Source organism: Gracilinanus agilis, chromosome 5 (assembly GCF_016433145.1).
Source record: "Gracilinanus agilis isolate LMUSP501 chromosome 5, AgileGrace, whole genome shotgun sequence".
Lineage (NCBI taxonomy): Eukaryota > Metazoa > Chordata > Mammalia > Didelphimorphia > Didelphidae > Gracilinanus > Gracilinanus agilis.
The window spans coordinates 170,216,555-170,229,930 of NC_058134.1; the positions used below are offsets into that span (position 1 = coordinate 170,216,555).

The following is a 13,376-nucleotide window of genomic DNA, read 5'->3' on the forward strand; positions in this document are numbered from 1 at the left end:
TATATATATGGCAGAAAAGAAAAGTGGTAAGGGTAGGCAATGGGGGTTAAGTGGCTTGCCCAAGATCACACAGCTGGGAAGTGTCTAAGGCCAGATTTGAACCTAGGACCTCCTGTCTCTAGACCTGGCTCTCAATCCACTCAGCTACCCAGCTGCCCCCCACCCTTCTCTTATAGTGGAATAAATGACCTTTGGCTTAAAAAATTCTGCAACTCAATAACTTTCTCTCCAACCTCCTCTTCTCTTTTCTTGGCATTCTTACTCCCATAGCCTCCCACTCAACTGTTGACTGACACATACCATCTTTCTTGTTCCTAATGCTTCTCATAAACAGAAATGCAGTTTAGTACATGATTCTCATCCATAAAAGGATGAGGAAAATTAGATCATATCTTTGGTTCCTCCTCTCTCTAATGATCTATGATTGTGCTTTCTTTCTTGAAACATCATAGAAATGAAGAATCTTACTAGGAAAAATTAAATGGAAAAAGGCTAAATCATTTGAAGGAACATGGCTCTTCTGAATTCTTCCAAGGTTATAGTAACAGAACCCTAGGCTTAAAGAGATCTACTATTTAGTCTTGTGGGTCTCATCTTGTAAGATATTCATATAAATGTTATAACTAGCTGGTTATATACTATCATGGCCATTGTTCAAAGGATCATCAATTTGGAGTTGGAAGGGGCCTTTGAAGTATCAACACCTCATTTTTTAGATGAGTAACTGAAGCCCAGAAAGTTTAGGTGTAGCAAATAGAAAAACTGGCATTCAAAATCAGGTTCTCTTATTTCCAACTTGTGTTCTTTCCACTGTACTTCTACAATGTCGCTATGTAAAGGTAAAAGAATAGCATTTCCTACCCCTAGAGATTTACTCAGAAGTTACCTTATGTGTATGAAACAATATCCTTCCAGGATTGCTGCACCAAAGATTTAAGCCATAGTCCCAGTCTGGTCAGGAATTTCTTTGACTATCAGAAGAACATTTCTGTGAACACATACCAAACCAATCAGGCCTCCTAAGGCCTCCTCCTATATCAGCATTGCCAACATTCAAATGAAAGACCAAAGTAGGACCTCTTCAGTTTTCTTTGACGCTAATTGCCCAAGAATGGGCCAATGCAGACCCAAACCCTATATTTCCATAGTACCACATCTCACATCAGGTTCATAGTATGTATTTCCTACTGAACTTATTGAATAGCTGAGAAATATAATGAATTGAGGAGGACAAGTAGGCAGAAATCACGCTTTCCCCCTTCTTCCTAATATTAGTCTGTTTTCACTAAATGGTTATAGCTCTACACTCTTCATTTTTGTTTTGAGGAACTGTGTTTCACAGGCATAGAAATAGTGAAGGTGAGCAGCCATGAATACTGGCTAGTAACTGAGCCTTGGGCGATTACTGTGTGTTCAAAGTAAAGAAAGTATGATTATTCCTTTTGTGAAAATTTTGATATATTTTCTCTTCAAATATGCTGTGCTTAAAATGGTGAGGACAGAGAATGAAGATAGATTTGAGTCATAATATATATGCTCAGGTCCTGAATACGAAGCTCTACATTTCCCTTTAGATGAGCACATACTGTCTTTTAAGTAAATTGGATTCCTCACAAGGGGAAGATTTAGAGTTTGTTCTGAACATTGTTTAGGGACTTTACCATAACTGAGGACTATTTGGTAGTGTGGGAGTGAAAAAAAGTGTATGTGGTTTTTTTTCTTTTAAGCTATTTAAGGAAAATTCCATAAAATGACCAAGAAAATGCCAGTGATCCTGGGGGGATTTTGTGGGTTTCAATACCAGCATGTAAGCAAGTAGAATTACATCTATTTTTTACTTGCTATCATAATATCTACTTTTAAAGAATTAGGACAGTGTTACTGATGGTGGTGTCTTGAATGAAAATATAGAAGCATAAACTGTTCATTTTCCACATTCCCCTTTACTGCACAACCCTTTACAAGCAGTTCCTGCTTGGGGATACAATTGTGGGAGAGTATTTAAGAGGATTTTTTTTTTTTCATTTCTGCCTCTAATTTGGTTTGGGACCCTAGACGAGTCAGTGAACTTCTGTCAGCCTCTCTATATAAAGTACCACAGTTGTTTCAGAGAGGGAGAGAAAACTAGACACAAAAAAAATGAGGAAAAGGTGGAGAAGTGGGGAGAGAGAGAGGGGGGTGAAGGGAAAGAGAGAAAGAAGGAGGGAGAGGCAGAGGGAGAGGGAGAATATTTAGAAATAAGAATTAGACACGAATTTTAAGATTATGATTGAACTACCTCAATTATGAGCAGCAGGAAAATCACATGAAGGATGAGTTAAATTAGGGGGTGGGGGGGGCTAGATGGCTCAGTGGGTGGAGAGTCAGGCCTAGAGACAGGAGGTCCGGGTTTAAATCTGGCCTCAGACACTTCCTAGCTGTGTAACCCTGGGCAAGTCACCTAAGTTCCAGTGCCTAGCCCTTATCACTTTTCTGTCTTAGAACCAACAATATATGGTATTGATTCTAAGATGGAAGGCAAGGGTTTAAAGCAATATGTGTATCTTTGGCCTTAACATCTTGGAGAAAATATGTTATGCAAAGATGAAACTCTAGCTTTCGCTGAGGTCACTATAGATTCATCATTCTACTGTTTGCACATTCTTATTCTCTTAATGTTAGTATTTCCTCCTATTGTTGGAAAGTGTATTAATAACTATTATAACAATGAAGCTTCCACAAAGTCCTGCTCTGAAATCATAGATATGACCCTGAGGTCTCAAAAGCTATTTACATAGACCATAAACCCTAACATTTTCTAAATGTGTTGAGTGCAATACTCATCATACCCTGTATCTGCTGTCAGTAGAACAATCCAGCTAAATTTGAAGAGGTTTAGCAACAGTGTGTTGGCCATGACATGATAAATTCTTTGACCATGGGAATTAATTAAATAAAGGGAAAACTTTTTTTGGAATGTCCCTTAGCCCTCTCCCTTTCTTCCCTTCAACCTCTGCTTCTTTAGGCACAAGGGCAGAAAGTAAATTTAAGAAACTTTGGCTTGTTAGTTTTAAGACTATCTATATATATTAACTTAACAGTGAAAACCCTAAATGCAATCTACAAATAGATATGCTTTTGGAAGAGAACCGCTCTGATACTATTATCCTTACAAAAAAAAGGAAAGGAAAGGAAACCAAAAGGAAGTTGTTATAGCTAAATGGAATGATGACTGAAATGTTCTCCTTAGTATGACAAACAACAAAATGGCAGAGGTGTTTTGTGCCTGGAAGCAACAAGAAATGCCATTTCATGGGCCATTAAGACATCTCATTCATCAGTACTCTTTATGAATGTTAGTACACACGCACACAAACACCAAAAAGATATTTGTAGTTTATATATTAGCATCTATTGCAGAAGTTGAAGAGGTAAAGAAATTCTATGAAGACCTTGATAATACTCCAAAGGGAGTGAGAGGGAGAGGGAGAGACAGAGAGACAGAAAGACAGAGAATAAGAATGAGAATATGTGTGTGTGTTGGGTTTATATTTGATAACCGGCATATATTTAGTACCTAATATATTTTTTATTTATATTTTATAACTAATGCAAAAGTATGTCCAAGGAAGAATGGCAAAAAGTATTTTGGAATAGGATTCATATTTGAGAAATGAGAAAGAATTGGGGCTTACAGATAATTAAGAAGCCTATGTCATGAATATTTTATTCTAAAAGAAATTGGAAGACTTCAAATTCAGCAAACACCAAAACAACATCACAAACAGTAGCCAGATGTCAATGCTGGTCAAAAAAAAAAAGTAGCTCAGCTGCAAAATATTTGATATCTTTCCCATATGAAGAAACATGGCAGCCAAAGGAAACAATTTTAACAAAAATCACTAGAAAATAAGCAGGTCTAAAGAAGGCCTCACTGAACTCTATCTTAGACTACATCTTGAGTATGGTTTTTGGTTTGAGGGGCCACATTTTAGGAAGAACATAGATAAATGAGAGGTCATGATAATAAAGGACTTCAAATTCATGCCATGTAAGGATCAGTTGAAGAATCATTGAAAGGAGCAAGGAAACTCATCCTAAAAAAGAGAAACCTAGGTGGTATTAAAGTATCTGCATGGTTGTTGGGATTGGACATATACTGCTCAGTCCCAGAAGAAAGAAAACTAGGAAAAATCAGAAAATAAAATGCAAAGAGGGAAATTAATGCTTAATGTAATTCTCATAGGTCAGCTAGATGATGCAGTGGATAGAATACTATAGGCTTGGAATCATGAAGACCTGAATTCAAATCCAGCATCAAACACAAGCTGAGTGACCCTGGGCAAATCACTTAATCCTATTTGCTTCATTTTCCTCATTTGTAAATTGAGCTGGGCAAGGAAAGGGCAAACTGCTCTAGGATCTGTGCCAAGAAAAACCCCAAAATGGGTCAGGAAGAGTCAATCATTACTGAAACAACTGAACAAAATCCTAACAGACAGAATTTTCCTAAAGTGGAATGATGTTCCTTAGGAGTTTAGTGAGTTCCCCATCATTTGGAGTTTCAAAAGTAGAAGAGCACTTTTCGAATATATTAATTGTAGAGAGTATTTTTTTCCAGACATAATTTATCATACGTGAGGTCCCTGCCTACTCTAAGATGCTGAATTCTAGAAAAGTTTGGCACAAGACCCAAATAAGCATCTTCTCAAGAGCTTTCATAGTTGAAATTGTCAAGACAACAAATAGATGAGAAAATGGAATAAATTCATCATCATTACTATTATGATCTGCTTTCATCATCAGTGAGAGAAGACCCACCACTTCTGGAACTGAAACTTCAATTCCCACTGTGCTATAAGGAGGAATCCAAAGTGATGCCTTAAGAAGTCAGGAAAAACAATAAGCCCAGACTTAAGTATCACATTGATGAAATCCATACTTGAAATAACATAATCTTGAAAGCACAGAGGGATCATTTTGCAGAATAACTCAGGGAGGAGACCATATCAAAAGAAGAGGAAAAAGTCATAGATGATACCCAAAAAAGGAAACCAAAAGAACAGTAGTAACTATCAAGACAAGTGACTACTTTCCCATCTGAAGATATATATTCAATTATATATGCATATAAATGATATACACACATATCAAGGGTACTCTTGATGATATGAGAAGGAAACAGGTAACATTTCACAGAAATGATGCTCTGTGGGAGACCACATCTTTATCTGATGGAAAGATGCATAGAATATAAGGGTAAATTTCTACGTCCCCCCCCCTTTTTTTTTTTTTACTATAACAACTTATTCTGTTACCTGGCCCTTGACTTCTTTAATTTTATCAGTTTGACTAGAGGGTAAACCAATTGATCAAAACACTTCTCCAGCCTTGCCCCTAATCAGCAAACAACTATAACTACCCCAACTATTTTCAAGTTTCTTATGACAATCAAATGAGATAACGTATGTAATGTACTTTGTAAAGCTATGTAAATGCCTAGGATTCCTGTTAATCCTCTCAGGAACATTTGTATTTAAAAAGAAAACCATGTGAAGACAATGCTAGATACAAAGGAATGTCAATCATTCAGCAAACTTTTATTAAGCTCTTACTACATACATAGTACTGTGCTAGGAACCAGAATACAAAAGTAGAAACAAAATTGTCCCTGACCTCAAGAAGTTCATTTTGGAGGAAGGGAGGAAGCAAAATACACACAGAAGATAAATACCAAATATATACAAAGTAGATATAAAATATTTCCAAGGATAGATATTACCAATGACTTCTTTTAAAAAAAAGTGGCAGTTGAACAGTTTGGAGGAGTAGGTAAGAAGTCTAGGCAGAGATGAGAGAAGAGTATATTTGGGTCTTGGAAAAGAGTAGGATCGGATCATAATCATAATGATGGAAGATGAAGCATCACGGCAGTTGGTCCAGTTCTGCTAGAATGTCGAGTACATGCTGGTGATTAATATGAAACATGGAAAATTTAAGCCAAGAGTCCGATTTTAAAAGACCTGAAAAGCCAAACAGAAGAATTTTCATTTTATCCTAGAGACAAGAGGGACACACAGGAGCTTCTTGAACCTGAGTGAGTGACTTGGTCAGGCCTATATCCTAAGATTATCTTGGCAGATATGTGAAAAGGGGGAGGGAAACTTACTGTAAGGAACCCAGTAAGGAAGCTATTATGGACCAGATGAGAGGTGATATCCATGTGAATGGAGAGGAAGGAAAAGGCTGCAAGATATATAGTGCAGGGGGAATTGAGTATGTTTGGTACCTGATTAGATATGAGGAAGATAGTAGAGTGAGCAGATAAGCACCATTCAGTCTATCATGAGTATTTATTAAGCGCCTATTATGTGCCTGCCATGGAAAACATAGTTAGATAACTCAGGTTACAAACCTAAGTAACTGGAAAGATGGTAATGTCCTTTGAAAAATAAATAAGTTAGTAAGGAGAGAAGGTTGGAGCTGGGGGCCTGGAGAGGATAATGAATTATCTTCTGAATATATTGAATTTGAGATGAGTACAAGCCTTCCAGTTAGAGATGCCTGATTGGCAGTTGGTATTCTGAGTTTGGATGAGAGATAGACAGATGAGAGAAAGAGACAGAAAGACAGACATTGAGGCTGCATACATAGTTAGGGGTCATCTGAGTAGAGATGATAACTGAACCTATGGAAACTGACAATTATATCAAGAGAGGTAGTCTAGAGAAAGAAGAGAAATGGGCCTAGGATAGATCCTCAAGGTTCCCACTTGCAGAGTGGGTGGGAAATTACTGATGAGCTGGAAAAAGAATGTTCAGAAAGGTGGGAGAGACATAAGAGATTAGTGGCATGAAAACTTAGGGAAAAGAGAGAATCTGGGAAGAGGAGGTGCATTGTAAGATAAAACTTGAAAGGTGGGGTGCCCTTTTAAATCATGGAGAGTCTTAAGTGCCAGGTCAAAGCAGTAGAATTTTATTCACTATGGCAATAAATTGGGAGTTATCAAAGGGTTTCTAGCAGAGGAATATATAATCATATCAATGCATTAGGAAGATTAATATGGTAACAGATTGGAATATGAGTTGAAGAGGTGAGACAGTGGAAAAAAGAAATGAATATTCATTTACCAGTTAAAATCCATAATTATTTATTCCATTCATGAAGATGACAAAGACCCATTAGACTATTTCTACTCCCCATCCTCTAGTGTAGGTACTACTGAGCCACAAATTGGCCAGAAGAGAAAAGAAACTTTTCATTACTCAGTCCATGCTAGCAAAAGGTATATGTTTGTTTTTCCAGTGCCTTCCCTTTCTGCCCTATTTTTACATAAACTTTCATGCTACAAAATTAAAGAACCTGATGGAGAATTTTCTTGGCATGACTCTGGAATTTAAATAGCCTTAATGTAGACTGACATTTATGTTAAAGGCTCCATTTAACTCTTAGATAAGGTGTCTCAAGAATGACCTTCAGTAGTGCCATAAAGTATGCTTTATGTAGTCTGTTCTCTTTATTCAATCTCTATTGCCTTTAAGTTCATCTTCATGAAAGGAATAAATAATTCCAGATCTTGAATGGGAAATGAGCATCCACTTCTTTTTTCTACAAAAGAAATTAAAAATGTTTTTCTTTGTATTCACACCATGAAGCAGGCCAAAACTTTCCCCTATACCACTGATCTACTCTAAATCTACTTTCCTAATGATTATTTACCAAAAGTCTAAGTAAACAGATTGCCATTTCCTTCCTTGCCTTTCAGGCAACAGCTTTCTTTCTTCTTCTTGAGTTTGTTTGGCTTTTCCCCATTCCATTCTTAGAGAGAAGCAGCATTCTTCCTTTATGTTGCAATCACTGCTCCAACTAGCAACATTTCATCAAAAAGAAGAGCAGAAATTCCTGATGATCAACAGTCTTCTCCTCCAGGATGCATGCTCATATCCTGTGCTGAGTAACTCAGCAGCTTTAGAAAGATAGGAGCAAATTCTCTGTCCTCTTTGAATGAGGATATCCTTCTATTTGTTCAATGGTCCAGGAAGAGAGCTGTTGTTTGTGCTTGCTGGTGTTCCCTTGACATCCGGACCCAGTGAATCAGACCGCCCACTGGCATGAAAGCTGCACTGGCTGGACTTCCCCAGCTGAAGACCAACAAAACAACAGCTTTAGGGGCAGTTCTGCCTAGAAGATAGGTGAACTAGCTGGGTTCTTTTCTCAATCTACAGCAATGCATGTCATGGGTACCATTCATAATGACTGTCTAACCTTAGGTAAGTCATTTTACTACCCTCTAACCATGCCTATAAATAAATTGACTGATTTAAGAGCACAAACTTTTTTTTAACATTATCCAATTTTTATTTTCCATGAAATCATTTGGATCAAACTATCAAAGCAATTTGATTCTTAAGATAACTGAAAGCACATGTGAAAATTTTTTAAACTGGTACGCTTCAAATCAAATTAACAAAGATTTATTGAAAACTCATTTAGGTCTAAGGTACTGTGCTTTCATCAGTCATTACCTAAGACTCAGTTTCACTGACTTTCAGTTAAATAACATAAAAGTTGAGTTAAGTATGTTTTTAAAACCTTTATCTTCTGTCTTAGAATCAATATTATGTATTAGTTTCAAGGCAGAAGAGTGCTAAGGGCTAGGCAATGGGGATTAAGTGACTTGTACAGGGTCATACAGCTAGGAAGTATCTTAAGGCAGATTTGAACCCAGGACCTTCTGTCTCTAGGCCCACTGAGCCACCTCACTGCCCCCAAAACTGCATATAATATTAAAGTCTTGATATTCAAAAATGTATTGACCATTGTCATTATCTACAAAGATTTCTCTTCCTTTGAATTTTCATAGAACATATATATTCCACCCAGTTAGCACTTATTATGTGCCCCGTGATTATTGGTATTTTCTATGGTGTACTTGAAGAGTATCATAGTAGCCTAACATAGTAGATACGGTGCCATGGATTGTATCAGATCCATGAATCAGAAAGACCTACCCCTGACATTGGTAAGTGCCTAGGCAAGTCATTCAAACTCCATGTGCTTGAGGCTGATCTACCAAATCATACATGGATTGACTATCTATTGTCCTGGATGGTTTTCTTTTTATGGATTTATTCCACAAATTACCTATTTTTGTCCATGGATGACTATCTGCTGTTTTAGATAGTTTTCTTTTTAAGCATATATTTTATGACTCTGGAGAGAAGATTATAAACTCCTTAAAGCAGCCGTATTTTATGTGTTCTTAAAAATCTCTCATATTATACATACAATAATTTCTCTGTCAGGATTATTATTAATCCTTGATTGATGGATTGTTTCCATTCCTTGGTTCTTTTGTTGTTGCTGATCTTTCTTTTATCCTTCTTTTAGAGGAGAAGAATAGTTTCTGATTAATATCATTCTCTCTTTCCCCAGGAATTTTCATGATTATATAACACACAGACATACACACACTCACATCATAACTTATTGATGACAAACCAAAGCCTTTAGTATGAGCTTCCACATCTTTTCAGCTTTATCCCTCCTTCTTAATGCACTCTGAACTCCAGTCAACCTGGACTACTCATCTCCTAAAAACACTTCGTACTTTTTCTCTTCCGTGCCTTTCTTCTCCTCTACTTTTGAAATTCTGCCCATCATTCAAAGGTTAGTTTCAATACTGTTTCCTTTATTTAGTTTCCCATGAAATAATCTCTTTTCCCCTGTGCTCCCATGGCTGCACTTTGTACATCTCTTAGGGTACTTCTCTTTCTATGTTGTGTGTGTGTGTGTGTGTGTGTGTGTGTAAGCTCCATCCTTCCTACTAGATTACAAACTCCTATAAAACAGGGTCTATGCCATATAGTCATATTCATCTCTGTAGCCCACACTATTCTTCATCCTAGTAAGTGCTCAATGAAATAGTTGTTGAATTGAATTGAAATTTTTGACTCCTGAGGACCTTTTTTTTTTAAACCCTTAACTTTTGTCTTAGAATTGATACTCAATTCCAAAAGAGAAGAGAAGGGGCTAGGCAATGAGATTTAAGTGACTTACCTTGGGTCACATAGTTAGGAAGTATGTGAGGCTAGATTTGAACCCAGGACTTCCCATCTCCAAGTCTGGCTCTCTATCCAGTAAGTCACTTAGTTGCCATACCTTAGTGCAGTGATGGGCAAACTTTTTAAAGAGGGAGCCCAAAGGAAAGGAAATGCTCATCTGTCAGTTTGTTTCTAAGGCAAATCTTTCAAAGTTTCATTGTATTGTAACCTACTCATCGTATTCGTCAAATTAGGAATAATGTCACCCTGCTGGATAGAACATTTCAGGGGGCCACATTTGGCCCACAGGGCCATAGTTTGCCCAACACTGCCTTAGTACATTCAATTGCTTCCCCACTAAGGTCAGAAAAAGTCAATAACAAGCATCCATTAAGGGTTTACCATGTGCCAGTTGTTGCACTAGGAATTAGGGATACAAAGGATGGGGGAAAGGAATAAAAATAGGGTAAACCTAAATTAGAACATAAGGTTAATAAGGTATTACTGGCAAAGGAAATTAAAATTATATGTTAAAATGCTATTGTGTCATTTGAAGATTCCATTTTTCCATACTGTTCTTGTCCCACATTGGCATGAATTCCTAAGTTGGCTATGCATTAATTCTAGGTACTCTATTTTAAATAGTGAGGCTAAGCCCAGTAAGCAAAAGGAATACAGCAGGAGAAGCAACATGAAGTAAACAGGTCTTAATCTCACTTCATTAACAAGGAAACAGCCACAGCTAAGAGTGATGGGACATAGCACAGAATACTTTCCCCTAGTTGAAATAGGGGTGACTTTCCTTAAGAGTAAATAGTACAAAGGGAGCTAAGTGGCTCAGTGTTTGGAGAGTCTAGCCTGGAGATGAGAGACCAGATTTAGATCTTAAAGTAAGAATAAAAGTCTTCAAATTAAACATTTTATAAATAAAGAGACTGAGGATGAGAGAAGTTTTAATAACTTTTACCTTCTGTCTTAGTAAGGGAAAAGAGGGACAAAGGCTAGGCAATTGGGATTAATTGATTTGCCTCAAGATCACAAAGCTAGGAAGTATCTGAGGTTATATTTGAACCCAGGCTCTCCCAACTCCAGGCCTGGTACTCTATCCACTGGGCTACCTAGCTACCCTTCTTTTCTATCAAGTTCAGCACCTATTTTATAGTTTTCCCCATCCTAACTTCTTCCACCTTCAAAAATCTCCCAATTTTCCCAAACCTATCTCTACTGTGTCTCAGTAATGAACATTGGTACATTGGATCTCTCCCTACCTCACCCCCAAGCCTCTCAGCACCTCTCCCCCTCTCCACAAATCCAGTACAATGGAATTTGCCCCAGGTGTTAGAATTCCTCTTTACAGTTCTGGCATTCAGAGATCAACTATAGAAAATAGCCAGAAACTCAAGCGTTTCATGAGACTTCCACTGCACCCACACTGTCTTTCCATGGCACAAATGTTCTTAGCCCTTGGTGTGGTTGAGTTGCAAAGTAATAATAATTTAATTAGTATTAATTAACTGTGTTAGCTTTTGGCAATTGGTGCTGACCAAATTTTAAATCCTCCCATACTAGAGACAAGAATGAATGGTCCATTATTATCATCCTAAGATTATAGGCTTCCTTGAGTTTAATATTGTTATGATTTATGTTGATCTTGAACAAAAGTTAAGTTCACATTTACTTTAAGAAATCATCATTCCCCATTAAAAGAAATGAATTTCCCTTTGAGTCTGTATTATTTTAAGCTCCTTTGGTTCCAATCTCTTAGTCTCTTTTGGTTGACGTTTATTAAAAAAATGAGTGCCTAGTAGCATTTTGCATTTTTTATTATTTTCTTAAATGATGGCATAAAGAACATAATCATGAAATTTTCTAGGGTCATCAACTTTGATTGGTAACTATTACCTTAGAAAACCAAATTAAGATACAAAATGACCTGAGCAGACTGGGAAATTAGACAGATATACAAGATGAAATACAGTGCAGCACTGTTAGATACAATATAATTCACTTAGGGGAGAAGAAAGACCTGTACTAATACAAGATGACTGACTTTTTACAAGCATCTTCCTTCCTATCTTCACCACCAAGATACATCCATCTACAGAGTGATGTGATAGGTCAAAGGCAAGTAGACACCCCCCAAAGCAACAATAGACTCTCATAGCAGCACCCATAAACATAAATATACAACAGAGCAATCACAAGATAACCATTTTCTACTCATTGGCCAAGTTTCTATAGGAGAACTGTATTCAGTTTGGGGATGTGTAGTTGAAGCATGACAGAGAAAAGCTAAAGATAATCCAGAATAGAGAAAAAAATGGTTACAATCTTTAGACACAAGTCTTACAAGCAAAAGCTATAGAACAGGGATTATTTACTCAAAGGGAACAAAACTAAGATGGGACTTAACCGTTTTCAGAAAGTATATGGCTTTCACCATTCATTCATTCATCAAGGATTTATGAAGGAGCCATTATATACCAGGACTATGTAAAAGATACCATGACAAGGAAAAGCGATCTGATTTCAGTTGAAACTGGACAGAAAAAGAATCATATATGCCCAAATTGCAGCGGGAAATATTTAGGTGATGAAATTAACTGCCCAGCTGCATGGCTTATGAGATACTGAAATCCATTGCTATTAGAAGAGGTAGAGTGTCCAGTGACTTTCAGCAAAAGAATAGATTCATATTTTTATAGATTAGTTTAAGTCCTGCTATGCACAAAAGGATGAAGAGCCTTTCCTTTTTTGGTTCCATGATTCTCTTTTTATCATTGGTGGAAGCAGTACCAGAAATGACTCATTCTGGGAACGAAAACTGTCTTACTGTTAAAAACAGTCTTTATACTTGATTGAATACAAACAGTGTGCTCCTGAATTTGTGCTCCTGTTCATCACATATACAGAATACATGCCATTTCTGGCACTGCATGGTAGGAAGATTATTCGAATACATAAAAGATTCTCACATCTGGCTTATTTACTGGCTTTGGCAGGTTCCAGTTTGCTTCAATCCAAAAAATTCTCAGGTCAAAAAAAAAATCTGAAATATATTTCTCAATCCCTCTTGTTGTTGGTTTGTTTTCTTCTTACTTGGTCTTTTAGAAAGAGCGGAAAAGAGCACTATTCAACTTTTGAGGAGGCAGGGTATTATCATGGTAAGGTTTGAATCTTGCCTCTGCTCTTTCACCTGTGTGACCTTGGCCAAGACATTTAACCTCTCTTGGCCTCAACATCCCCACCTGGAGAAAGAATAGTTGAAAAGGAGCATCACTAAGGCCCCTTCTAGCTTGAAATCTGTGATCATGTGGCCTCATGATCCTTTGAAATTCAAAAACCCTTTGAACC

The 13,376-nt window shown here is 37.1% G+C and overlaps 1 protein-coding gene across 2 annotated transcripts in view; it reads left to right on the forward strand.

The window, feature by feature from the left end:
• FRMD4A (FERM domain containing 4A) overlaps positions 1-13,376 on the forward strand; it is a 365,617-nt gene that overhangs the window by 317,049 nt on the left and 35,192 nt on the right. The window lies entirely within an intron of this gene.